We start from the raw sequence: 27,884 nt of genomic DNA on the forward strand, positions 1-27,884 counted from the left end.
TAGTCAGCAAATATTTACTGAACACTTCTTAGGGACTAGAGACTGTTCCAGGTGCTGGAGATGTTGGTGACACAACAGGAAAGAGTAAGGTCTCTACCCCGTTTAGTTGGACAAAGAACAAAGGAAAGGACAAATCATCAAGAGAAGAGTGTGAAGGAGATAAATTGTAATAGAGAGGAATTAGGGGCGAAGGCTACTTTAGATTTGGTGGTCAGGAGAAACCTCCCTGAATATGCAAGTTCAGACAATTAAGTTTGCAAACTCATCCCAGAAAAAGTGCTACATACTCATTGCTGAATATCACTACTCCCCTTGGAAAGAAGCTATGCACTGATGCCAGCGCCTAGTCCACTCTTCAAAGCAATTTTGAAACTCTTTTTTCTGGAATGGTCATCAGAGCTATCGTCATGTAACCCTTGATATCCTGTATGTCATCAAAATGTCTTCCTTTCAATATTTCCTTTATCTTCGGGTAAAGAAATAAGTCATTGGGGGCCAGATCAGGTGAATAGGGAGGGTGTTCCAATACAGTTATTTGTTTACTGGCTAAAAACTTTCTCACTGACAGTGCCGTGTGAGTTGGTGCATTGTCGTGATGCAAGAGCCATGAATTGTTGGCGAAAAGTTCAGGTCATTTTCATCTAACTTTTTCACGCAGCCTTTTCAGCACTTCCAAATAGTAAACTTGGTTAACTGTTTGTCAAGTTGGTACAAATTCATAACGAATAAGCCCTCTGATATCAAAAAAGGTTAGCGACATTGTTGCAACAAGTTCACGAACTTACTTATCAGACTTCATATGCGATGAGAACTGAGACCCCATGAACAACCAGTAGAAGAAGCTTCTTAGCAGAAGAGGCAGTGAATTCAAACAACCTCAATCTATAAAGAGCTTGAAATAACATGAGACAAAAGAGGCCTCTGAGACTAGAGCAGAGTTAACGCAAACAGACTGTTATAGGAGATGAGTTTGGAAGTGCTGGCAAGAACCAGATCCTATGGGGTAAGGAGTCTGGGTTTAATTTTCATTGTGACTTACAGTTTAAAAATATTATTATGGCTATGACATAGAAAAACAACTCTAGGAAAGGATGAGCTGAACGACGGAAACCACTTAGAAGGCAAAAGTAATTGTCAAGGTGATAGATAATGATCTAGACAGGAGTAATGACATCAGAGAAAGGAATAGGTAACTGTGTGGTTTTGGAGATGGAACCACGGTGATATTGATGCTCTAGATATCAATATTCATGGAAGGATAGAAAGCAAGGATGACCTCTAGAAGTTTGAATTGAGCAAATGAGAGGCTGGAGGTGCCATTTACTGAGATGGAGAATTCTGGGAGAGGAACAGATTGGTGTACCAGGAGTTCACTTTTTGACAAAATAAATTTAAGGTATCTATCAGGCTTTAAGAAGTAAACAGGAAATGGAAGTTAAATATGCATCTTGAGGTATATAAATGGATCAAGATAAATGAAGAGCACCCAGAGGAAGAATGTAAACCAAGAGAAGAAGGTCCACGACAAATATTGCATTAGTGATGGTGCAGGAAGGAAAAGAGACACCACAATAGTTAGAATTATAGGGAATTGGTTATGCAGAAGTCAGAAAGCTTGCTGAGGTGCCCAGAGATTAATGACAGTCAAAACCAGCTACCACTCTGAAGCCTGGAGAGCAGAGAGAAGAGACCCTTAATCAGAACCTACGAGCTAAGAGGAGGGTCCCCACAGAACTTGTGCTTTGGCCTCGAGGAGAAAATTCCATGCAGCTGGGACTTGAATGTCTGAAGAAGGGCATGGCCCAGAGGGCTCCCCTAGGGCACAGGAGGAGTAGCACATCAGAGAGGAAGACAGTGTGCCTCCTACCAGGGTTGCAGAGGGTCTCGGCTTGGCTGCTACTAGGCAGCTGGGTAAGAACGGAACCCTGAGCGCTGGAAGAAGGTGGAAGTGGTAGCCAACTGTGGGTGGTTATTGAAGATGCTGACAGGAAGTAGAAAATAGGAAATAAGTCTGTCCTCCCCTCCTTGCTCCTTCCATGATTCCTCTGGTGATTCCCTTTGGTAGAACTTAATGGAAAGCCAGCTATCAAGGGAGTCTTGGAGATGTGGGTTCAGTCATCCCAGTCCCCCAGTGTAGAAAGGATAGAGGTGCCATTGACTGAGGTGCACTTGGATAAAAACTAAATCCAGACTCCTTACCGTAGCCCTGTAAGATCTGGTTCCTGCCAGCACTTCCAAACTCATGTCCTATATAAAAGGAGGGCTTGGAGCTGAGAAAGGGCCTCTGAGTATTCCTCGATTTTTGAGGGAACAACTCTGCTTTCACAGCAGATATGCAATTCTCATACGAATATAAAATGAAGGCTCTCAAGGAGGTGTGATACTGACAGCACTGCAATGGCAAAGTAACACTTCCTGGTCTATGAACAGACCTAGGTCAGGCGTGATGTGCCATGTAGTTTCTCTCTCATCTTGAAACCAGAACATGAGTTTCCTTCTTGGGAAGAAGCAGCCTAACATTATCTTGAGTACTTTCCAGAAACACTTTTTGCATATATAGTGTAGGTAACTCATTCATTCATTCAACATTTATTGACAGCCTACTCTGTATTTGGCACAGCTCTTGATGTTGGAGGCATAGGAATGGACACAACAAAATTTCTGTCCTTATGGACCTTAAATCCTCATGAGTTGGTTTGTGCCAAAGGGAAGGGTAAATAAACACATGAAGCAATTTTAAAAATGAGATTCTTCGAGTAGTGCCAAGTCTTAGGAAGAAAATTAAACAGGGTGACTCAATACGAGTGATGAAGGTGGGCCACTCTAGCTATCATGGACTCTACGTCACAAACAGTTTCAAGCAAAGTAGGCTGATTATTTCAATAAGACATGGCTACTAGTAGCGAGAACATCTCTTTAAGGAGGAGGGATTTGCACTAAGACCTGCAAGATGAGCAGAAGCCACCTATGTGAAGATTGGGAAGACATTCCAGAAAGAAGGGGTAGCAAGTACAAAGTACAGAGGCTGAATCGAGCTTGGCATATCTGAAAGAGAGAAAGGCCAGTATGGCCAGAGGACAGTGAATGGGGGAAAGTAGAAAAGTATCTTCACACCGTCCTGCATCTACTTATTTCATTTAACAAAAATATCTTGGCAATCAGTCCATTTCAGAACTTTTCTCTTCTTACTGACTGCATGATATTTTATGGTACAAATATTTAGTTTATTTAAGCATTTTGCTATTGTCAGATGTTTAGATTGTCTGCATTCTTTGTTCTTACAAACAGTATTCAGTGCTGTAATAAATATCATACATATGGTTTTCCACATTAGGATTAGACCTGTAAGGAAAGTCCTAGAGATGTGTGAATTTTGCTATGTACACTTTACCCTTTGGTACATATTTCCAAATAGACTCCCAAAGAATTTTATCAATTTCCATCACCTTTAACTTCACCCATCCAATGAGCCATAAATTGTTTGGGTATTAGGCAATGTGCCACAGGAAAATAGTATTTCACTATGGTTTCATTTTGTCTTATTTTCTTTATTAGAGAGATCTCGTTTGTTTTCATGTGTTTAAAAGCCATTTGCTTTTGTGTGTATGTGAACTCTGCTCATGTTCTTTGCTCGTTTCTATTGGATTGCTAGGTTTATTTCCGTAATGAGTTCATTATTGGTTGACTCCTCCAGCAAACCCAGTGAGTATGCCCATGAATGGGATGAATGGGAAGGGGTGATGGAGAGCCCCATCCTTGCCCCACCCCCAGCAGACTATTGGCTTTGCTACCAGTCTAGAAATTGTCCTAGTAACTTTAGTTTCTTCCTTGTACTCTGTTCTGGGAAGCTGAAACAGAATATTTCTAGTGGGGATGAAACCGAGATTTAGTCTCTCTATTCTCCTACCACCTCCAGCTCCTAAATCATAGGCACAGAGCTGAGAAACACCTCCCTCTTACAAGGTATTCTGGTAAAATCCAAATGTGACCATAGTTGGAAACTTCTTTCTAGTTCCATGTATTTCTGTTCCCTGACACAAACTGCAGAGGTTCTTGGTGGAAATTTGTTTCACGTTTGTACTTGTGGCTGGATGAACATGCGAGATATTTCTATTATGCATTCTATGTAGTTATTGCTATGCATAATAGAACACAGATGTGTTTGATCAGAACCAAGAAGAAGAGTATAATAGATTATTGTACCTGTCTCAAAATCCTTCTGCATCACTTCTATCCCTCCGGAACACGTACTCTCCCATTCAAAAACATACACAATTTTGTATGGATATTGGAATCTATGTTTGCCATGATTTAAAAACAGTAATCAGAGAGCTGCTTTTCTCAGTAGGAACAATTAAACAAAGATGCACAATTCCGGAGACCACATAATCACACACATAGAGTAGTTTACCGTAGTGGAAACCCCCCTCCCAATAGATGTAAATAAGCAGGATAGTTAGTCTCAGGTTTAACTAAATCCATTTCCATTTTCCCAGACTATAGATTGTATACGCTCTATCATATGAACTTGTGCAGAGAATCTGAATGAGGTGAAAAGAACCTTTATAAAAAGGTAAAAAAAAGTCATCTCCAAGGATTTCAAAGGCTTCCTTCAGAAATACTTTAAATAATTCAAGGGCCTCTACAACAAGACAGTCATGCTCTGAAATTTAGAGTAATTACTAAGTGTTAATTATAATACAATTTATTTTTACAAGTTCTCCATTTTACTTCTTGCCCATGTCTTACTTTTAATTAATGTTTTCTTTGAGCTAGGAGAGCATTAATTTTCTTGGCTGTTTCTTTACTAAGAGATTTACTATTCTTTCCAAATCTTGATCTTCAGTTTCTTTTCTACTAAGAGAAGCACAGGAAAGAAAAAAAAAAAAATCAGCATCAAATATAGAGATTCTAAGTTCTGAAATACTGTTAAAATATCATTGAATCTCAGAACTTCCCTACACCAGTGCTGAATGATATTTTCTATTTTCCTTTAGCCATGGCTATCATTCATTCATTCATGTGTTTAATCAGTTGCTCATTTATTTATCTGTTTGGCCAATAAACATTTGTTGAGCATACTATGAATTCCAAGTGCAGGGTTAGGTGCTGAAACTTACAAAGATGAACAAGACATGACCTGTGAGGCATTTCATTTATATGAGAGACGTCGGGATGAGTAAGTGTGACATTAAGTGCTTCATTCATTTATAGGAGAGACATGGGGATGAATAGCATAAATGTAATATAATAAGTGCTTTAATCCATTTGAACCTCAAACTGGCCCTGTAAGTTAGTGCTATGGTCTGAATGTTTGTGTACCCACCACCCCTAATTCATATGTTGAAATCCTAACCCCCAAAGATGATGGTAGTAGGAAGTCAAGCCTTTGGGAGGTGGTCATGTCATGAGAGTGGAGCCCTTATAAAAGAGGCTCCAGAGAGCTCCTTAGCCCCTTCTTCCACGTGGGTATACATGAGCAGTCGCCTGACCATGCTGGCACCATGATCTTGTACGTCTAGCTTTCAAAACTATGCAAAAAATTTCTGTTGTTTATATGTGGTATTTTGTTGTAGCAGTCTGAATGGACTAAGCTAGTTAGGTGGGGCATATGTTGTTATTCTCCTTTTATATGGAGGCTTACATGATGGTTAAGTAAATTGCCCAGGGCCCTACAAATAGTAAATGTGGGACAAAGACAGAAACCCAATTTTATAATTCCAGATCTTCATTCTTCTCATTGGTGTGTTACATGGAGCTAATGTCCTTCCTTGAGAAGCTTCTGGAGGCAGTATTACTGATGTGACCACTTTACTGACCCTTGCCATTTGTGTCGTGAAACATGAAGTATGTTCATAAACAGACAAATTCACTAAATAGACTAATATTTCCCTCCCATTATCTGTTAATAACAGAAAGATGAGCTTGTACTATGCCCCAAAGTTTTCTATAGCTGTGCTTTAGCAACAGCAAACTTTAAAATCCAATTAAGCCCCATGCATGGAAGAATCAGACACATCCCTCAAAGCAAACTAACATATCTCCCCAATGATGTTATCTCCACCACATATTTTCCTTTCCTGCAACAACCCAAATTATCACGGTATTCCCTGCAGAGCCAAATTTTAATATACAGCAAGCCAAGTTATGATAAGCTTGAGAAAGAGATAAAGCGAGGTGTGTATCACTGGCATAACAATACAAGCTGACTGATTTACTTAGGAATGATTTACCCAAAAGCAGAACTGAAACAGGAAGGTGGGGAGCCAGGCATGGACTAGAAAATCATACACATAGTTACAGTAATTGTAAACAAACAACATCATGTTTGGGGAGGACTTTACCCCCTCTCCTGTACCTTCTGATGCCAGGGGTGATACAGATATGATCTAGAACTAGCCCCAAAGAGGCTAGACATTGGTCACATTACCCCAGCTAGACCAATGAGACTCAGTTTGGGGACATTTGTTGGGACCACAGGAAAAATGAAGCTCTTTCCTCCCTTCCTTCTTTTCTTCCTTCCTCCCTCCCTCCTCCATCCCTCCCACTATTCCTTACTCCTTTCCTCTCATCCCCCCTCCCTGCTTGCCTGCTTGATTTGAAGCTGGGAGAATATAAGTCTCTATAGAGCTTAGAAGTTCCACAATATAGAAAATGCCTGTCAGTGTCTTTCTGTTAAGCCAATACAGAAAAGAAATACATGACCTGGCCATGCCTGAAGTGAGAGCTAGCTCTGTACAACTCAGATAATAATGTCAATAAATTCCTCTTGATGTTTCTTTCTTTCTCCTTCTTCCTTCCTTCCTTCCTTCCTTCCTTCCTTCCTTCCTTCCTTCCTTCCTTCCTTTCCTTCTTTCTCCCTCTCTCTCCCTCTCTCTCCCCCTCCGTCCCTCCTTTCCTCTCTGTCTCTTTCTATTTATACCAGTTTGATGTGTGTTTTTGTCATTTGCTACAAAGAGTTTTAATTTAGGAAAATGACAATCAACCTTTCTTCCCATTGATTTGTATCTTTTTGTCTGAAAAATGATAGATTATTAGGGACAGTGCCCATTTAGCCCCATAAATCCTTAGCTATGCAGTCCATCCACAAGATTCAGCCTGCTTCTTTTTTGATGTTTAGTGGACAATCAAAATACGTTTTCGGAAAACATAGCCTAGAATGATTTAAAATTTTATTTATTTATTTATTTGTTTGTTTGTTTTCATTTGACAAAAGTTTTATTTGGGAAGAGTTTCTGATTGTTAAAGCTGCAAGATAGTTCCTTTCAAAATTATAGTTCTAGAGACCTAGTAGTTTCAGAGTTTCCAGTGTTCAAAAGTATATCTCAAAATTAATAATAAAACAATCCTACACCACAAGGAAAGAGCTCTTAAATTGGTTCGGAATGTAAAGCCTTTGATTCCAGAAACACCACCACTTCCTTGGAAATCAGGTGGGATAGAGTCAACGCCCATAGGAAAATAATGTCTTTAAATAAATTAGCTACTTGAACATGATTATCCATTCCTTAGAAAATACAGTAAGAGAACAAGTCCCAGTGGTGGGGTACATGGTACACGCTCCCAGTTTCACAGGGAGCTTATGGGATCCTAGGGTCAGCAGTTGTTGGCATATGGCACACAAAATAAAAGCAGTCACCAGAAGCAGGGGGAGTGCTGAAGGGAGAGAATCTCTCCCAGTCCCACTCAGCCTTTTAACTTACTAACAGCAAGGGCTGTGTTCTGCAGTATCTTTGGTATAACTTTTGTTAACAGTTAAAAAACAAAAACATAATTCTCAATGTTATTCCCCAGAAAGTCCATGTCTGCAGAGAAACCTGGTCAGTGTTCCCATGGCGACTCCACCTCCCACCCACTTCTGTTTCCACATGACATAAGACATCAGCCAGAGTATGAACTATGACAGTGACCCAGCCCATCTCACTCATAGGACGGTAAGTGAGATCTTTTGGAGGACACTTGAAGCACAGTCCAAAGTTAATGGAGACCGTGCAGCTTTTGTACAGTGAGGTGGCCGGAATGTAAACCTCCTTAAAAATATTTTTGTAAGCCACACCTTGATTGACACCATTTTTATAAAATGTCATCGCACTATGGGGAGTCTGCTTTAGGCTCTTCTCTGCTTTATCCACAATTTTTTTTTCCTCAAAATACAAATAACTCCTTTAGAGTGCGAGCTCTGGACAACAGGGTTGTTGGTTCAATTCCCACATGGGCCAGTGAGCTGCGCCCTCCACAACTAGATTGAAGGCAACGAGCTGCCACTAAGCTGCCAGAGGGGCGGCCAGATGGCTCAGTTGGTTAGAGCACAAGCTGTCAATGACAAGGTTGCCGGTTCAATTCCCGCATGGGATGGTGGGCTGTGCCCCCTGCAACTAAGATTGAAAACGGCAGCTGGACTTGGAGCCGAGCTGCGCCCTCCACAACTAGACTGAAGGACAACGACTTGGAGCTGATGGGTCCTGGAGCAACATACTGTTCCCCAGTTTCCCCAATAAAATTAAAATAAAAAAAGGCAAACAACTCTTGAACTTTATCAAAGCCTTATCTTTATAAGCATCGGGCAGTGAGTTGTCTGTCTGTGTGTCCTCAGGAAGATTGATAGAGAATTCTAGGACATCTCCTTGTCCACAGCCAGAGTAGTTTGCCAGTGGACCGGTAATTTGTTTCCCTTTTTGCTCCACCAAGAATAGCTAAACTTATAAACTTAAAGGGAAGCTCGAAGGTTACCTAACGGCTGGGACCAACCCAGTCTAGTAGCAGTGTCTGGTGGCATCTCATCCACCGTGATTTTAAAGTACCAGCCACCTTTCTGTACCCCATGAGAGCCCTATACCATAGAGTAGCCTTTCCCTCAAACTACAGTCAGATGGTCCTCAGAGATCTTCAACTGGGGAGCTCGATCATATAGGACTAACAAAACCCGTTCATACAAGCAGGCTCTGTAGAGGTTGCCAGGAATAGGTGTCCCTGCCCAGCAGTCAAGTTCAGGCTTCTCGGAGTCAGGGACATGGGGATTAGGCTCAGCTAGAGTATACTGATAGCCACCTTTGTTAAACGGTGTTCCAGTGGGTAGCCATGAGGGGGAAGGCGCTGAGCAGAAAACAAAGGGTCACTCCGGGCCTTCTTGGTGGTCCCTTGGACCCTCCATCCTGCGGTTTACACTTAGTTCCTCTTCCTTTTCCACTGCTTCATGCTGCAACTCCCCCTCTTAGATTCCCACTGGTAGACATGGCACTACTTTGTTTTTGGCTGTCATAAGCAGGAACAATGTTACTAAGATCCTGACCCAAAAGTCCAAACTTTGGAAAATCTTCTGGATTCTTACTCCCAGGATCAGGGTGTTTCTTTAACAAGAATATATGTCTTTCTATACTTATCATTTAAACAATGTTATTTGGTTGAGTCATTTTCCCAGGTCTCTGTCTGGTCATCACACACTCCCAGCATGTAGCAATAAATGGTATAATATCCTTATCTTTGGAGAACATGGTTTTTAGATGGTCATCCTCTGTTCGGGACTGCCACGTTAGGTTGGCCGAAGTACAGGGCACATTTCCTTCAAGTTTGCTTGCTTCCAGAGGAAATAGGTATTTCCACTATGATGACACACATTGCAGTGAAAACTGTAGTTGGTCATGAAACATAGACAAATGAGGTATCTATACTGAAGGTGACTGCTGTGAACCATTTTGTACATATCCCACACTGCAGCTCTACTTCTCCCAACTGTTGGGCATTCTCTTCATCCACGGAGCTCGCTTGACTATCTATCACCTCCGAAGTATCCCCAGCATCTTCTAGTGTATCTTTTCCATTAGAGGATTCTGTCTCCAAACCACCACTTACATCAACAGAGTTTGCATCCAGACAAACCTACATGAGATGGAATTGGTCCTGGGTGGAGTTCACAGAGGTGCAGTTCTCCCACTCTGTTTCAGAGGGACCGCCACTTCTTCCAGTCTAGCAATGCAAAATGATTTCTTCTCTGGGATATTTGAGGGGTTCCTGCTAGAATACTGAGCTACCAGTGCCCTGCTGGGTGCAGACGCAGGAGACAGGACAAGAAACTTGGCTCTCACAGACTGTTGAAAGGTGAGGAAAGGGCTAAAATTTCATTTCTTAATGCAAAGTAAATTCTATTATGACCAGAAACAGTTAAATGCTTGCAAAGTTAATGGCATTTTCAGTTGCTATAATAAAATGCCATCTTTATTTTAAAGCTCACAGCCATTTAAAATGATGCAGTTAACATGTTACACTGATTTCACCACAATGCTCTAGTCTCTTCCTCATAATCTCTTTAATTCTGCTAGTTTCCCTTGAAAAAACACGTTTGGTTTCAGTGAAGACCAAATGACCTAAACTTCTAGAAAGGGAGAGAACAATTCTGAGGTGATCTGATGATTGCCAGCTATTTTTCCTCTCAGAGCCTTTGTCAGTTGTGGGGATGCACTGGTGCCTCGGCTTGACCCAAGTGGAGGAACTCTGCTTGAAAAAGAGCAACGAGCAAAGTTTTTATAATCTTGTGGAGCATTGGAAACTTGAGGAACCTCAAATGCATGCCTTAAATGCATACAAACCCCATTGAAATCTCCTATAGTCTCACAGAGCTTAGAAAACAAATTCTCATCAGGGAAGAGGTCTGTCTTAAACACATGGCCAATCTCTTTCTAAAGACATTTGTCAAATCTTGAAGTTGCATAGGACAGGAGGCCAAAGAGTAAGCTAAAAACTTCTGAAGGGCAGAAATGTATCTCCTTCAGCCTTTCAGTACTAAAGCGGCAAAGAAACACCATACTTAAAATGAAAAGCCTGGGATAGTCCTGTGCAAGGAACATGAGTAACCCAGAAGTAAATTGAATCTTATGAAAACTTCATGCCAGTCCAGTTCCTGATTGGATTTAAGTGATTAGGCGCCATTCTCTGCCTAATAGAGGTGTATTAGTCAGCTTGGATTGCCATAACAAAATACGGTATGTAAACTGGGTGGTTTAAATAACAGAAATGTATTTCTTACAGCTCTGGAAGCTGGAGTCCAAGATGAAGGTTCTGACCAATTCGATTTCTGGGATGGTTTCTCAGTGAATGAGAAGGGGGTAGGGTGCAGAAGAGAGAGAGAGTGGGGGAGAGAGGGAGATAGCTTTCTCTTCTTATAAGGGCACTAATACTATCAGATTATGACCCCACTTTTAAGACCTCACTTAATCTTAAATACTTCCTTAGGGGCCCTATCTCTAAATATAGTCACACTGGAAGTTATAGCTTCAATATATGGATTTTGGGAGGATCCAATTCTTCCATAGCAGGAGGAGTAAGGGACATTTTTTCTTGTGAAATATAATATCTGGAACCTCTATGGGTCTTTTATACAGAATATCCTACTTATAACCAAGAATTACTAGATATATGAAGAGGTAACGTCATACGACTGATAAGAGGGAAAAACAACAACAAAAACAAATAGACAGATGATGCACATAATTGAAGTTAGCAGGCAAGAACTTTAAAACAACTATAACTGGGGAGTTCTTGGTAGCTGAAGACAGTGACAGCTGCCTAACTACTTGCCTCCAAGTGTTTCCACCTTTTGTTGATTCAAAACAACAAAATAAGATACGTAAATCTACATAATACAATGCCCTCAGCATAACTTGGAGCCAGAGAATGCCAAAACTTTAAAATGACTGTGACTAAAAGGAGAAAAATCACCACATCCCACTGCATGATCTCTCATACTCTGGCTCGACCCCTGTGCTAACATGAGGCTCTGTAGTGGGCAAAGGCAGGCTCAGAACAAGTCCAGGAAAGTCCAAAAAGGGAAGCTAGAAAAGGAGCTTAAGGTTCATCAAAAACCACCATCAAAGAGACTAATTCATCCTCCATATGAAAATATGATAAGAGTATCCAGGCAGAGCATAATGTGGACTACAGGGAAAAGACTTCAGGGTATATGTGATGAAAAGGGTCAAGGGTTATTTAAAGGTCATTGTTCAAAACACAATTTTTAAGGGGAGAAACGGAAGACAAAAAGGAAAGGAGAAATACCCTTTGTAATTGGGTAGTGAAAGGAAAAAAAAACAAAACAGAAAACAAAGGGTGGAAAATTTTGGGTCCTGCAAGACCAAAGAGAAACACAACACTGAAGGACTTACAACTCTTCCTATCATTACTAAAACACATGAACAAAATAACCCCAAAAGCATATGAACCTTGCTAGATTGCTAGAAGATGCAGCCATTAAACTAGGAATCTTATAAATCACTACAATACCATAAAAATGAAAAGAAATACCAACAAATTCATACAGAGCTATTGCAAAAAATCAGGAAATAATTTTTTACATATATCATCTGAGTTTTTTTACATTTACATATAACAACCCATCTCCCATGAGAAAAACTCTGAAACAGAAGAAGTTTGTAAGTCAACACTTCAAACAGAATCAGATATACTCATTCAAGCATTTGAAGACAAAAAACAAACAAACAAAAAAACAAAACAACCTTGAATTAGAAATTCAAAGATGAAGAACAGAAAAAGTTAAAAACTGGAAGAAATTAAGAGAGAGTTGATTGAATTCAGGAAAGAAATGAGTTAGTAGTAGAGTTACCCAAGGGACAAAAATATCTGAAAAATAAAAAGAATAAATTACAAGTTGCCCAAGAGACAACAGACTCACATGAAAATGTAATAGGCAGAGAAGAAAGGCAGGAAAATAAATAAGAAACTAAAGTAAAAATAAAGTAAAAATGGTCAGAGAGAAAGTAATGGAAATGGAAGAAAGGCAAAGAAGGGTAGTATATAAAAAAAACACCCAAAAACTATGAACTAATATTATCTTGGTATCAATGCAAAAATACTAAATAAATATTAACAAGCAGAATCCAATACCACATTAAAAATACACCATGACCAAGTGGGATTTATTCTAGAAATGCAAAATGCAAGGTTTGTTCAATATTAGGAAATCCACTAATATCATATACTATTTGAATTGTGCTAAAGAAAAAAAATGATTATTTCTATTGATACTGAAGAAAACCTATGAATAAATTACAAACTTATTCACAATAAAAACGTTCAAAAATAGGAATTGAGGAATACTTTCTCAAAATGATTTCCCAAAATACTTTAAAATGTATAAATATACATTTTACATACATATACATGCATATAAATGTATGGATAAATATAATATTTATACATACGAGGGTGCCAAGAAAATGTATACAAATGGACACTTTGCTCAACGTTGCTCAAGCAGTAGTTCACCATAATCAGAAGTGTCTGGACGCTAATGATAACTACTTTGAGCACCTCTTGTAATTGCAGAAGTCAAATGTGACTTATATTCATCTTGTGTTATCAGTATACATTGAGTATTACAATTTTAATACAGTTTTTTCCTTTCTTAAAATGTGTATACCTTTTTTTGGCACCCTCTGTATAGAGTGAGCTACACTTTGTGTAAGAAAGAGAGGTATATGAGAAAATATACATGCACCTGCTAATTTATGCAAAAAAGTATAATCCTAACATTAAAGAAACTGGTTACCTATGGGGGTGCAATGTGGAAAGGGCTAGAAAAAAAATGGAGAAATGAAAATGTAGTAGTAAGAATTAGAAGAAAGTGACACTTCCCTGTATAGCTCTGACTCTTGGAAATTTTATGTATAACTCTGATTCTTGGAACCCACTGCTTGCCAGTAGTTTTAGCATAACATGAGGCCAACGGCCAAGTTTTCTTCAGGTTTAAACACACGAGGTCAGCAGAGATACGATACTCATTCCTTACTATTGTGATTTTCACACCAACTATATTTATTTATGTGACAGCACATAGTTCTTTGTCTAGATTTTTAAACCTTAAAGTAACGAATACCCCATTTAGAGCAATGGTTAAAAGCAAAATCAATTTTAAGTACCAAATGAATAATTTTACCTCTAATTTGTCAATGGAGAGTTTATAATCATTCTCTTTTGACACCCAGAGGGTGCCCCAGGCACTTTTCACCACTCTGAATAATCAACCTAATTTTTAGCAGGTTGATTTTGTACAGGGGTTAATTACCTCCTTAACACATTGCTCTGTCTCTCCGAGCACTAACTGCTCTTAATTACTTTTAGTTAGTGATGAGATAAGAACAAGAGGAAGACTGGAAACTCCTGTACCCCCTGGCTCATCTTTTTTGTGGGCATAGTAGAGTTACCCAAGCAATTACTGATCCAGTTCCAGAGGCTTCTCTTTTCACCTGCCATGGTTTACTTACATTTTGCCATGTTTGCTGTAAGGACATGTGATCACCATAAGTCATACGTCCTGATTATCCTGGTGTAACTCTTTATTTAAAGTTGTATATTTGTATATTTGTATGGTTCTTCTCTCTCTCTCTCTCTCTCTCTCTCTCTCTCTCTCTCTCTCTCTCTCTCTCTCTCTCTCTTTCTTTCTTTTTTAGAAAGCTTATAAGAGTTTATTTGAGCCAAACTGATGATAATTGCTGGGAAGCAATATCTCAACGGATTGAGAAAATGCTCCCTAAATTTGTATGTTTTAAGTTGCTCGTGTTATGTAGCCTTGTTTCTTTGATATAGGCAAAAGAATTAGAGCTTACTTTGAATTCTGACTTTTGCTTACTGACTTCAGGCAAACCTCTCTGAGTCTTGCCTTTTCCATTTGTAAAGTTAGAATAGTAATAATAATGCTATATAATAAAACCTAAGTTGCAAAAGTCAGTTACTAGTAACACTCAATGGATCTTAGTTTTCTCCTATTTTTAAAATTTCAATCTTCCTTCCATAGTCAGTAAGAGCTCATCTTCTATCACTATTTAAAATATATATATAACACAAAAAAACTATGTTTCCTAAGGTCATTTGTATTAGTCAAGGTTTGTGATCACAAGCAACAGAAACTAAATGTGGCTGATTCAAGCAGAAAGCTATTTCAGTAAAGGATATTTCGTAGATCACAAAATCTCCAAGAAAGCTTGAGAACCAGGCTTGGAGGCCACATAATCTGGAAAAAATGCTCCAAACTAAGCCCCACCACTATCTAGAACCACACCATGAAGTTGCGAGGAACACAGGCAGCATTTGGTGTATTCAGCTCCTTCGACCCGACCCTGGAGCCAGGATTATGCCGCCAGACCACACACACACACACACACACACACACACACACACACACACACACACACACAGAGCGTGAAGTCTCTGGATGTGGCCTTGCTAGGAGTCCTTGTAGTCCCGAAAGCTACATGTCACAGCTTCTGAATCAGTGTTTGGGGCAGTCTCATTCGATTGGCCAAGCCTATGTTTTGTGTCTATGCACTGGATACAGGGGTGACTGGAAAAATGTTTCTCAGGTGTTTTCATCTTCTCTAGGAGGAGTTGAACCCTGGCTTATAACGTGGGGGTCCCCCATAGAAAAGGAGTTCAAGTACTGGTTGGTCAAAAAAGGACAAATGCACACCACAGAATTTGAGGAGACGGAGTAAGCATTGCACGGGAAAACGGGGCTATGTTCCATGATCGGACAAACTGGGGAAATGTTATTTTCCCTTCTTTCGCTCCCCTACCCCATCCCCATTCTTTACCTTCACCTCACTTAAACCTTTATGTTCTCTAGGCAACCTCTCCTCACTCAAGAGTATATATATGAAATGTTAGTGAGAAGTAATGGCTTTAGGCTAAGGATAATCTTGAATCCTCTCTCATTTATTAAAGGAAAAAGGTAAATAAAATCTAAAGCTTGGTATGTATTATCATTAAAAAATATATTAGATTACAGGTGATTTTGATACATTATGTGTCATGATAACACCACTAAAGCATGGGTTAAGCCAAATAGTATCAGAAAAACACCCTGCTAAAAATGTGCTGGTTGGAGGTTGCCCTGTGAACAACCTGAACACTCAATCAAGACCCCACTGGGTTTTCCTGTGTGTCCTCCTCCCCTTCTTGACTTTCTGTTGAGCACAGCAGGTTATGCTAGCACTAATATTACTTTGTTTTGGTGTCCACTTAAGCTTCCGGTATCCTTCCACATAATCAGCAATCAGTTCTAAATAGTTACAAATTTAAATACAGCTTTGTAACCAGCCAACATTAATTGCTGCTTTCCTCAATTAGAATGCTTCCCAAGTGATTACGTCCATAGGCTAATGTACAGTGCTTTCAATTCTAGCCTATTATGTCAATTACAGATCATTCTGTGGTGCCTAGGAGTGCTGATTTGTGAGTTGTGCTATCACCTTATTGAGCTTTTATCCTGTTAATGACCCTGCTGCCATAATCCTTGCATCATTCAATATAAATTAGCTGTGGCTCCACGCCTTACCAGTGGAGAGAGGGTGTGTGTGTGTGTGTGTGTGTGTGTGTGTGTGTGTGTGTGTGTGTGTGTATGTGTGTGTGATTGTGTGTGTGCTTCTCTTCAGAAAAAAGCTACTGTTTTGTTAATATCCCAAATGTCTGTTACTCAGTGATCCAGTCAGAGACTGATTAAAGCTTTTACTGTCCTGGCGGAAGTTCCACTCTCTTTGCCATTGGCTCTCGCCTCCAGAAAAACAGAGACATTTGTCTAAATTTAGCTTACAAGTCCCATGAGCATTCCTATCTCCAATATGGGCCAATCTCCTCCCATTTGTGACCGGTATTTCCTGATATACTTAAAATTTTTCCTTACTGGAATGGTTCTTGGTACCGCTTCCCGAGTCCCCATTACCAATCCCCTTCTTTCACACGACTCCACCTTGGGCTGTGGATGAGACGGACAACAAGTAGAGCATCTCTACTACTGTCCTAGGCTGTCTCTGTATTCTGCCTGTTCTCAGATTTCATTATACCAGGTGAGAGAGATACATACCGAGACATCTCTCATTCCACTGATAGTGCTGGTCTGGAGAAATTTGAAATGCATCACCTCTATCTTTTCTCATCTTTCTTTTGACAGTGTTTCCAAAAGATATGAAAGGAAGAAAAATGAATCAACAGGAGGGAAGAAACTGAAAGTGGCTTGTATAATTTTTAGGCTATGCATTTCAAGTCCCAAATAAACAAAGGATGACTTAGATGCATATGTGTGAGCCTTAAATCATTACTGTTTGCTTTCAAAGCTTAAAAATGTGTCACATTTCAGTGTCAGGCACAGTGTTAGGTTATATTTGAATACACAATAATGTCATATATTTTAATGGAATATATCATATATAATATTAATATCTATCTATCTATCTATCTATCTATCTATCTATCTACTTCTTACAAAAACCTTATAGTGTAAAGATTATGAGAAATAGGAATTACCTGGTTTGAAGCTATTTGCCTGTCTGAAAAATTGGTCCTTAATTTGTATTTGATGTTTGTGTCTGATTTACTCCTATAGATTTTATTCTTTGAGATTCCCCAAAAGGAATTAAATAATGTGAGGTGACCTATTAGAATGGCAGTTCTGCTTCTAGTGGCAGAAAATTAGGCTAGAATCCTCTAGAGACTTGCCAGCAAAATTAGCAGCAGAGGGTATAAAAGCAGCAACTAATTCTGCTAGAAAATGAACAGATGAGAAGGCACTAATCTTATTAGCAGCTGTGTCATCAGTCAACACAGCAAAAATGTAGGAATGAAGCTTTGAAGTCTATTTTCTCTTCAAGAGTCCCTGTTTCTCTTCTTATTTCAAGACCAATGGCCAGATAACGGATAATGACAGCAAATGAAATTTAACAGGAGTGAAAAGCAGAGCTGCATGATTAGTCTGTCACATAATCTTGTAAGATCTAGACGTGGCTCAAGAGTGACTGGGCATGTACAGCACTGATTGCTCAGATACCACTGTGTTCAAATTATACTGAAAGCTTTGCAAGAATAGACCCTCTGTGTAGGGTTAACCTGAGTGTGTAGACTAATGGATTCAAATAGGAAATACATGCATCAAACCCAGGCCTTCTTCAGAGAAGACAATCTACTTTGGGCTGGCCCAGGCTAAACAGTCCAGAGGCCATGAGGATAGACCATAAAACATGAGATGAGTTCTGTTCGTTGACCTCTATCCATAGAGACTATAGTATTGGGCTTGTGGCCCAGTAGGTGGGGTGGGGTGGGTACTTCATTTCTCCTTTAATTCAGTGTAAGGTTATGAGTCAACAAAAGCCTAGAGTTTGATGAGAAACCCACTTTTCCCGAAGGTAAATGGCTAAAAAACGAAGAGAAAGATGATCCCACATTTTCCCACTATGGTAGACCTAATCCTGGACTATGGCTAAATGCTCAGATTTGTTTGTTTGCTTTAAATTTTTCTCCGACAATGAATCGACCTGAATTTTATTCCTAGTTTTCACTGGTCTCTCATCTGTAAATTCTCCAGGTCTTCTTTCACTGTTAACACTTGGATTTTGTAACTAACAAAATCATACAACTACAACAGTTAAAACATGTAGACACAAGTGTTTACATGAAGTCTTGTGTGGACATTTTAAAAAAAAAAGGGACTTCTGAGTCACCAAATCCCATAACATTGATATAATTTCCAACCAGATACAATCTTTGGTGACTTGAGAACATCAGCAATGTGAAATTTAAAATACAATTACTTTCACATTTTCCCATTCATTATTGAATTGATAAAATATTAATTAAAAAAACAACCCATGTGGTTGTTGATTTTTTCCTGAACACAGTTAAGGAACACTAAGTATCAATATAGTAATTCAGGCTGAAAGAAAAACAGTCTCAAGTGATAACTTTCAAAGAAAATTGTAATAAGGCCATAAGTAGTTTTGGGGAGGTGAACAAACTGGAGACGTGAACAAATAGTAATATTGACACTGTTTTTGGCACTAGAATGCTCACAGATGTTATTTCACTTCTTTCCTCTGTATTGTCTAATTTACTCAGGGAAAATCCTGGGCAGAATCCATAATTCTCCATAATGCTACCCTGCTAGGGAAGTTTGCCGTAGTTTTTCAAGCTGAGGAGTAGAGACTGGACTCCCATATTGGCCTGCTGTTGGTTTCTATCTGCTCCACCTTCACTCCTAATTTATTTGATTTTTACTTGGTACTGTGATTTTCCTTTGGGGAGTCACTCTTCCCTGACTCTCAGCCTAGGAGATAGGTGGCTGGTCGTATGGAACCCATGGCTGGCTCACCCTCAATTTCAAACACAATGATTCTTACCTCATGATACCTGGAGATCATCTATCCTTAGACTTATTGATGATGTGATTTTGTAAATTCCATTTCTTAATAACCAAAGAATTGTAGCCCTCTTCTTTTAGAGCAAAGTCCTTTGTTTTCTGTACAGGCAAATTCCATTTTGTGTGGCCACAGTGCCACTAGGGTCATGGCATTTTTCACAGACAATGACAGTCCCATACTTGCCTACTACTTTGATTTTCTGAACTCCCCTCAGGATAAGACAGTATTGATTTTGAATGTCAAAAGGCTAATGCTTTGAAAGGAATGGCAAGAAATATGCAGTTAGGGCAGAGCTAGTAGTAAGTGAATGGAATGTAGGAAACAATTTTTTTTTCCCCCTCAGATAAGGCCAATGTGCTTTTCCTAGGAGAAAGAAAAAAAGCCCACAACAATGCTGTGAAATAGAAACCAATGGCTGTTGTCATTTTGTACACCATAATCACTGAAGGAGACAAAGAACATTGAGTGGCAGACAAATATCCTTTAGAGCTTTTGACTCTTTTTCCAGAGAGGTAGTAAAGCATAATGGTTAAGGCCATAGACTCTGAGGTCAAATTGCCTAATTCCAAATCCCACCTTGGCCATTTACTAGCTGTGTGATACTGAACAAGTTACTTAACTCCTCTGTGCTTAGTTTCCTCATCTATAAAGTAGATATTAAAGCTATCACATAGGGTTGTTGTTGTTTTTTAAAGGAATTAGTGTTGCAAAATATTTACAATAGTGATAGACATATGGTAAATGCCATTTTTATTCTTGTCAGATAGCACTGGGTCATCTTGTTAGTATTTGCTCTTTATACTCACAAATTTCAGTATTACAGTATTACTTCACAGCTCTTAGATCTGTATCTCCATCTCATCTGATCTTGGGACCTTTTCTCAACTACCATATTTCTGGCAGTGGTGTCTCCATTCTTGAGTCTAAACTTCAGAACCTTTGGATCATCCTGAGACTTCCTCCCAGTGTGATGGATGAAAGATATTTACCAGATATTTGCCAAGCCAGCAGACGGATGCATGTACCATCACAACTAAGAGTTGTGCGACTTTGGGAATGTTCCTGTGCTTCTCATGTTTGGAACTGGGTATAATTATTCCCACGGAGTCTCTGAGGGCTGATATGGTAGTCAATTCCAAGCCCTGACAGGCAGTCCTCCTATTATGGGGCTCATCTGAGTTCCTGGGTCCCTAACCTGTGACGCTCCCTGAGGTGAGGGCCACCCCTGCCTGTTCACCATTGAATCCAGGTCTCCGCCATGTGGTTTGTACTGAAATACATAGTTGGTGAATAAATGATTAGCAGCTTTAAAGATAAAAGCAGATTTAACCCTACGGATGACAATTGCCTAATTATATCAAGGCTAGTAGTCACTTACAAGGATTACCTCAAATAATCATCTTCAGTGAACAAAAAATTAGGCATGATATATCCATTTCGGGGTCTCTAATATTGCTACTCCTACTTACTAAGTTGTCCCAAGACAAAGCTACTTTTCAGGTGTTTATAATAGTTTTCTTTTTAATTTTAGTCTGGTCAGTTTCTTAAGGTCATGGACTAGTTCTGCATAAAGGCACATGTTTATTTATTTATTTATTTTCATAGAAGTTCATTTCAAAACAAGGTAGAAAATAATTGACATTGCTTGCATGGGTTCAGTAATAAACCATGCAATCTTTTGGGGGATATCCTGTGAATGCTCTTATAATAGCACTTTTTAAAAATCACTTCGTTTTTATTTATTTATTTTTTGACATTCAATATTATTTTATATTAATTTCAGGGGTACAGCATAGCGGTTAGTCATTTATATAATTTAAGAAGTGATCCCCCTGACTAGTCTAGTACCCACCTGGCACTATACATAGATATTACTGTATTATTGACTATATTCTCTATGCTTTACTTTACATCTCCATGACTATTTTGTAACTACCAATTTGTACTTCTTAATCCCTTCACGTTTTTAATGGAGCACCCAAACCCCCTCCCATCTATTACCCTGATAAATCTAGTACCCATCTGATACCATACATAGGTTTTACAATATTATTGACTGTATTCCTTATGCCAAACCCTATATCCCCATGACTACTGTGTAACAACCAATTTGTACTTCTTAATCTCTTCCCCTTCTTTCACCCACACCACCAAGCCCCTCTCATCTGGCAACCATCTAAATATTCTCTGTATCTATGAGTTTGTTCGTATTTTGTTTGTTTGTTTATTTTATGCCTTAGATTCCACGTATAAGCAAAATCACATTTCATCTGTCTTTCACTATGTGACATATTTTACTCACCACATTACCCTCCAGGTCCATCCATGTTGCTGCAGAGAGCAAGAACCCATTCCCTTCAATGGCCAAGCAATATTCCACTGTACATATGTACCACCTACTCTTTTTTCATTCATCCATGGATGAACACTCAGGCTGCCTCCACATCTTAACCGCTCTAAACAATGCTGCAATGAACATATCGATGCACATGTCCCTTCAAAGTAATGTTTTGGATTTCTTCAGATAATTGCCCAGAAGTGGGATTACTGGGCCTTTCCTTGTCTTTTGTTAGAGCCTTTGGTTTTTTGTTTGTTTGTTTGTTTGTTTTTAAGATTTCATTGGGGAAGGGGAATAGAACTTTTATTGGGGAACAGTGTGTACTTCCTGGCCTTTTTTCCAAGTCAAGTTGTTGTCCTTTCAATCTTAGTTGTGCAGGGTGCCATTCAGCTTCAAGTTGTTGTCCGTTCAGTCTTAGTTGTGGAGGGTTCAGCTCAGCACCAGGTCCAGTTGCCATTTCTAGTTGCAAGGAGCACAGCCCACCATCCCTGGTGAGTCGAACCGGCAACCTTGTGATTGAGAGGATGCGCTCCAACCAACTGAGCCATCCGGGAGCTCAGCGGCAGCTCAGCTCAAGGTGCCATGTTCAATCTTAGTTGCAGGGGGTGGAGCCCACCATCCCTTGCGGGACTCGAGGATTTGAACCAGCAAGCAACCTTGTGGCTGGGAGCCCACTGACCCATGTGGGAATTGAACCGGCAGCCTTCGGAGTTAGGAGCATGGAGCTCTAACTGCCTGAGCTCCTGACCGGCCCCTTTGTTTTAAAGTCAGAGCCTTTGTTTTAAAGTCTACTTTGTCTGATATAAGTATTGCTACCCCAGTTTTTTTTTTTCTTTTTCATTTCCATTTTCATGACCTTCCCTTCATTTTCAGTCTGTGTCTGTCTTTCAATATGAAGTGAATCTCTTGTAGGCAACATATGAGTATGTAAGGGTCTTGTTTTCTTATCCTATTCAGCCATCCTGTCTTTTGATTGGAAAACTTAATCCATTTACATTTAAAGTAACTGTTGATAGATATATAATTATTGCCATTTTATTATTTATAATTTTTATCTTTTTTTTTTCTTGAAGTCCCTTTAAGTTTCTTGTAACACTGCTTTGGTGGTGATAAACTCCTTTAACTTTTCCTTGTCTAGGAAGATCTTTATCTGTCCTTTGTTTCTAAATGATAGCTTTGCTGGGTAGAGTAACCTTGGTTGTGGGTCCTTGCTTTACATCACTTTGAGTATTTTGTGCCATTACCTTCTGGCCTGCAAAGTTTCTGTTGAGAAATCAGCAGTCTTATGGGCGCTCCCTTGTAGGTAAACTAACGGCTTTTCTTTTGCTGCTTTTAAGATTCTTTCTCTTTAACCTTTGGCATTTTAATTATGATGTATCTTGGTGTGGGCATCTTTGGTCTCATCTTGTTTGGGACTTTCTGCACTTCCTGGGTTTGTATATTTATTTCCTTCACCAGGTTAGGGAAATTTTCTATGATTATTTCTTCAAATAGGTTTTCAATTTCTTGCTCTCTCTTTCCTCCTTCTGGTATCCCTGTAAGGTGAATGTTGTTGATATGCATCCTGTTGTCTCAGAGGCCCTTTAAGCTATCCTCATTTTTTTTTTTTGGATTGTTTGTTCTTTTTGCTGTTCTGATTGGGTGTTTTCTGCTACCTTCTCTTCTAAATCACTGATTCGATCCTCTGCTTCACCTAATCTACTGTTGATTCCCTCTAATTTATTCTTCATTTCAGTGTATTCTTTACTTCTCACTAGTTCTTTTTTATGTTTTCTATCTCTTTTATATTTCTTATTTCTTTGTTGAAGTCCTCCCTGAGTTCATTGAGCATCTTTATAACCAGTGTTTTGAACACTGTACCTGGTAGACCACTTGTCTCCATTTTGTTGAGTTCTATTTCTGAGGGTTTGTTCTGTTCTTTTAATTGGGACATGTTTATCTTTCCATTTTGGCTGTCTCTCTGTGTTTGTTTCTATTTAATTGTTAGGGTTGATATGCCTCCCAGTCTTAGTGGAGTGGCCTTATATAGTAGGTGGCCTGTGGGGCACAGTGCACAGTCTCCCTGGTCACCTAAGCTGGGTACTTCAGGTGTGTCCCCGTGGGTTGTGTATGCCTTCTTGTTGTAGTTGAGCTTAGGTTGCTGTTTGCATGTTAATGGGAGGGATTGACCCTCAGGGTCATTTGTTGTGAGGACTGGTCATGACTATAGTGGAAGAGCTGTTGCACAGGGGCTGACTCTACAGAGCAGATTTCACTTTTGGAGGGCGCTGGTGTCTGTTCAGTCTGCCCTTTGGGTGGGTTGTCCTTAGAGACAGGCGGGTGATACTCTGGCTCATTCTGAAGCTGGCCACTTGGCATGCCAGCCTCGGGCCTCCTGGAAAGGGCCCCACTTCAGGCTAAGTTCAGCCATAGCCTGCGCCCTGCCTGGGGACACCTGGCATGAGTCACAAAGCAATCCGCAGATGGCTGCTGCCTGTGCTGGGTTTGGTGATACTTCGAGAGGTCAAGCCATGAACCAGCCATCACTAGAGCGGGGCTTAGGGCTGCTCAGCAAGAAGTACGGGACATGCTGAAGCCAGGTGCTGCTTTTCTGGGGTTTGTGAACCTTTGAGCGATTTTAGGAAAGTCTGCAGAATGAGTTAAGACAGGTTGTTTGTACAGAAAAGCCACTGGAAGTAGCTTGGGTGTACCTGAAAGTCGGGTGGGGCAGGATCTTAGGAAATCAGGGTGAACGGTGTTAACCAGGTTGATGGAGACTCAGATATGGTGGCCGACTGTGTCTGCATGCTGGGAGAAGGGAGGCTCAACAAAGAAACAATGGCTTCTGCCAGCTCCTCGTCTGGGAGAAAGCTGCCCCTCTAGCCTCATCCTTAAGCTAGACAACTCAGTTCCTTCCCGTATGTCCCTGGTGTCTTTTGAGCTGCTGTCCCAGCACTGGAGCTCAGAGCTGCTGAGACTGTCAGTGAGTAAATCTGTGCATTGGCCCTTTAAGAGGAACATCTAGGACTACAGCCACCCTTATCTCACTCAGCCACAATCTCCACTGGTTTTTACAGCCAGAAGTTATAAGGACTTCTCTCCCTAGCACTGGAACCCTGGGCTGGGGAGACTGGTGTGGGGCTGAGACGTCTTGCTCCTCAGGAGGGACCTCTGCAACCAAGATATCCCTCCTGATTTTTAATGGTCACATGCAAGTAGAGGACCAGCCCGTTCAGCATCTCCACCCCTCCTCCCAGTCTCGAGGTGGCTCCTTCTGTATGTCCTTAGTTATAGGGCTTCAGTTCACTTGGACTTCAGGTGATTCTCAGTGATGGTTGTTCTGTAGTTTAGTTGTAATTTTGATGTGGTTGTGAGAGAAGGTAAGCACAGCATTTCACTCCTGTACCATCTTGACCAGAAATCCATAATAATTCTTTTCTTATTTAGTCACGCTGAGAAAAAGCATATTTGTCTGCTTTTAATTTGTCAGGAAATTTAGAACAACCTTTGGCAATGCTGATCATATTTGTAAAGGAAGATTGAGGTTTCATTCATCACTATGCCATGAATTTCTATTAGGTTGAGAAAATCTTACAAACATTTATAACATTCGGTTTTTCAATAACTTGCTAGATCTTGAACAATTTGTTGGTTAAGACATCAATGAAAACAGATTCAGTTTATTTATTAAGGAAATAATTGCTATAATCTCTCAGAGCAAAACCCCCTTTCCTGTCATTTTGATTATGTTCAACCTCTTGTATATGAATTTGAGATCTAGGATACTTGGGATTGGAATTAGAAACATGGTGGCAACACACTGTGCATTTGGCTGGGCATTCATTTCTTTCAGCATTAAGTTTTAATGGAAGATCTGTGTTAGCCTTGCTCAATTTCTATAACTCTTAGAAGTAAATCAAAATCCGGTTTTATTCAGGGCAGGAAGTGATGCAACCGATGATAGACTTTCTTCGTAAGTTACAGATGGGCTGTAAAGAGCTGCTGGGTGTGCTTGCTATTGTTCTCTGATGAATCTTGCCTTTAAAAGAGCTTATGGTATGACAGAAGCCATCTCATTCTCAGTGGCTTGTCATAAACTAACTTGGCCTTGGTCTAAGAATTGTTTTTTGAAAATTTTTCTTTAAAAACAATGCTTCTGGCTTATTAAAAAAGATAACAAAAATATGTCCTTTTGTAAGTCTCAGAACATCTGAAATTCACTTTGTGAAATCCGGAGAAGGGCTCCATTTACTGTAAAGTTGTGCCAACACGCACCGTCTCAAACCAGAAAAGGAATTGCAAACACTCTCATGGGGTTCACCATGAACAATGAACACCATAAATACAACTAAATTGAGGGCCATTTTCATCCACTGAAAAAATATTAAATGTGAACTCAGTGCTTCCAGTCTCTGTAAAATATAGGAGAAAAGGCAGAAACCAGAATAACCAATGTTATCTCATCCCAGTTTGACGTGGTATTGGTTGTATAATTAAAACCCGATGTACATAATACACAAAGGAATATTTATTCATTTATCCATACTTAGTAAATGCTTACCACACAAAAAGCACTGACGTAGGGTATGAGAGCAAAAATAAGACCCAGTCTCTAGCCTCAAGCTCAAATAGCAATTACTTGGTGTATAGAAATAATGTAAAAACAAACAAAACCAGTGTTCGTCCAAAAACCTGAAGCACCAGATCACTAAATCCCTAATTTCTTCCCTTCTGTTTACAGATGTCCCAGTGGTAAAAGCTGCCGCAGGGCTGGGCAGTGCTTCAAATTATGATTTTACTGGGGCACCTCAAGTTCAGTACTGTTTACCAGGCCTCCTGCTGGTGTGCCTACCCTGCTGGTGTCTACCAGGGGCCTGCTCAAGAAGAGCTTAACTGCCTTTTAAAAAAATAGTCTTAAGTCTCCGAGAAGCCATCAGTCCAGTAGGTCTCTCTGGCAGAAATACTAGCCATGGTCTTGGCCTCTGGCTTTGGCCACATGCCTGGGCACAGCCACAGTATCTTGCTTCTTTCTTCCTTTCTGTCCCAGGCTGGCCCTGGCAGAGACTGTGCTGTGTTTTGTATTCATTATCATGTAGTCCAGAGCATGTGTGCTCCGCTCCTTCAGTTCTCCTGGTGCAGCAGTTGGTCTGGTGGTTTGGGCATCAATAAGTGGTCTGACCTCCCCTTTGCTGTTTACAGAAGCCGTGCAATCTTGGACAAAACAATTAACTCCACAAATCTCTAAGACCTCCACTTTAAAGTGGATAACAGTTTTTAACTTCATCTGATTGTTATGAGGATTAGATGAGCTAATGTGGGTAAAATGCTTGGCATATAATTATGCTAAATACATAGGAGTTCACATTTTTTTCTCTTCTAGGCCCTCATTTTAATAGCCAATCTCCACACTTGTGCACCTAAGCAATTTACCAGTTTAGCTCCTGAATACTCATTTGCCACCTTTGTCAGCCAAGCTTCCTCAGGCTCTCCATGGAGAGCCCCAGGGCCCTTGCCTACTGCCAGTCAGGGAAGAAAGCAATTTCCATTACCAAAGAAGTGTCCCTACAATAAAGTGGTTTCCACACACAAGTTCATGGAACACTTTTTGAGCACAATTAGTGATGGTTCAAATGAAGGGATGATGAGTATAGGAATGAAAGGTGTAGCACAGGCCAAGACCAGTTACTTCTCAAGAATCTGCTGAAAAGGTGAAGCAGTAAGAAAACATTGGCTTTATTTCCTTTGGGTCCCATCACAGCAGGGAGCAAGCATGACATTGTGTTTGAAGGCTACCAGGGATTCTAGGACAAGACTGACTGGTTTTAAATCCTGATTCTGCCCCTTACTTGCTCATGACTTTAAGTGCGTTATTTAACTTCACACCTCAGTTTCCTCATTTATAATACAAGGATACTATCTACCTGATAGGGTTGTTCTGAGAGTCACTGCCTCCAGATGTATGAGCAGCTTAGAACAATGCCTGGGACACAGTAAACACTATGTAAGCATTTTTCAAATAGAACACATTTTAAAATACTTCCGTGTTTCCCTGAAAATAAGACCTAGCTGGATCATCAGCTCTAATGCGTCTTTTGGAGCCAAAAATTAATATAAGATCCGGTATTATATTTGCTATATTATATTATACCATATTATATTATATTACACCCAGTCTTATATCATAGTAAAATAAGACCGGGTCTTATATTAATTTTTGCTCCAAAAGACACAGTAGAGCTGATGGTCCAGCTAGGTCTTATTTTTGGAGAAACACGGTGGGTACTGAAACTGTGACTAAAAAATTTGAGGAGTGCATGCAAGCACTAACTCCCTCCTTTTACCTCGCTGCTCTCTGGAAAGCTCCATTGGAGCCA

General features: G+C 40.0%; 1 pseudogene; it reads right to left on the reverse strand.

Annotated features, from left to right (window-relative positions):
- Window positions 1-7,748: 7,748 nt before the first annotated feature.
- Window positions 7,749-16,921, reverse strand: LOC109445536 (set1/Ash2 histone methyltransferase complex subunit ASH2-like; annotated as a pseudogene).
- Window positions 16,922-27,884: the final 10,963 nt, after the last annotated feature.

This window comes from Rhinolophus sinicus, chromosome 3 (assembly GCF_057876585.1).
Source record: "Rhinolophus sinicus isolate RSI-liver-muscle chromosome 3, RSI-T2T, whole genome shotgun sequence".
In the NCBI taxonomy this organism is placed as follows: domain Eukaryota; kingdom Metazoa; phylum Chordata; class Mammalia; order Chiroptera; family Rhinolophidae; genus Rhinolophus; species Rhinolophus sinicus.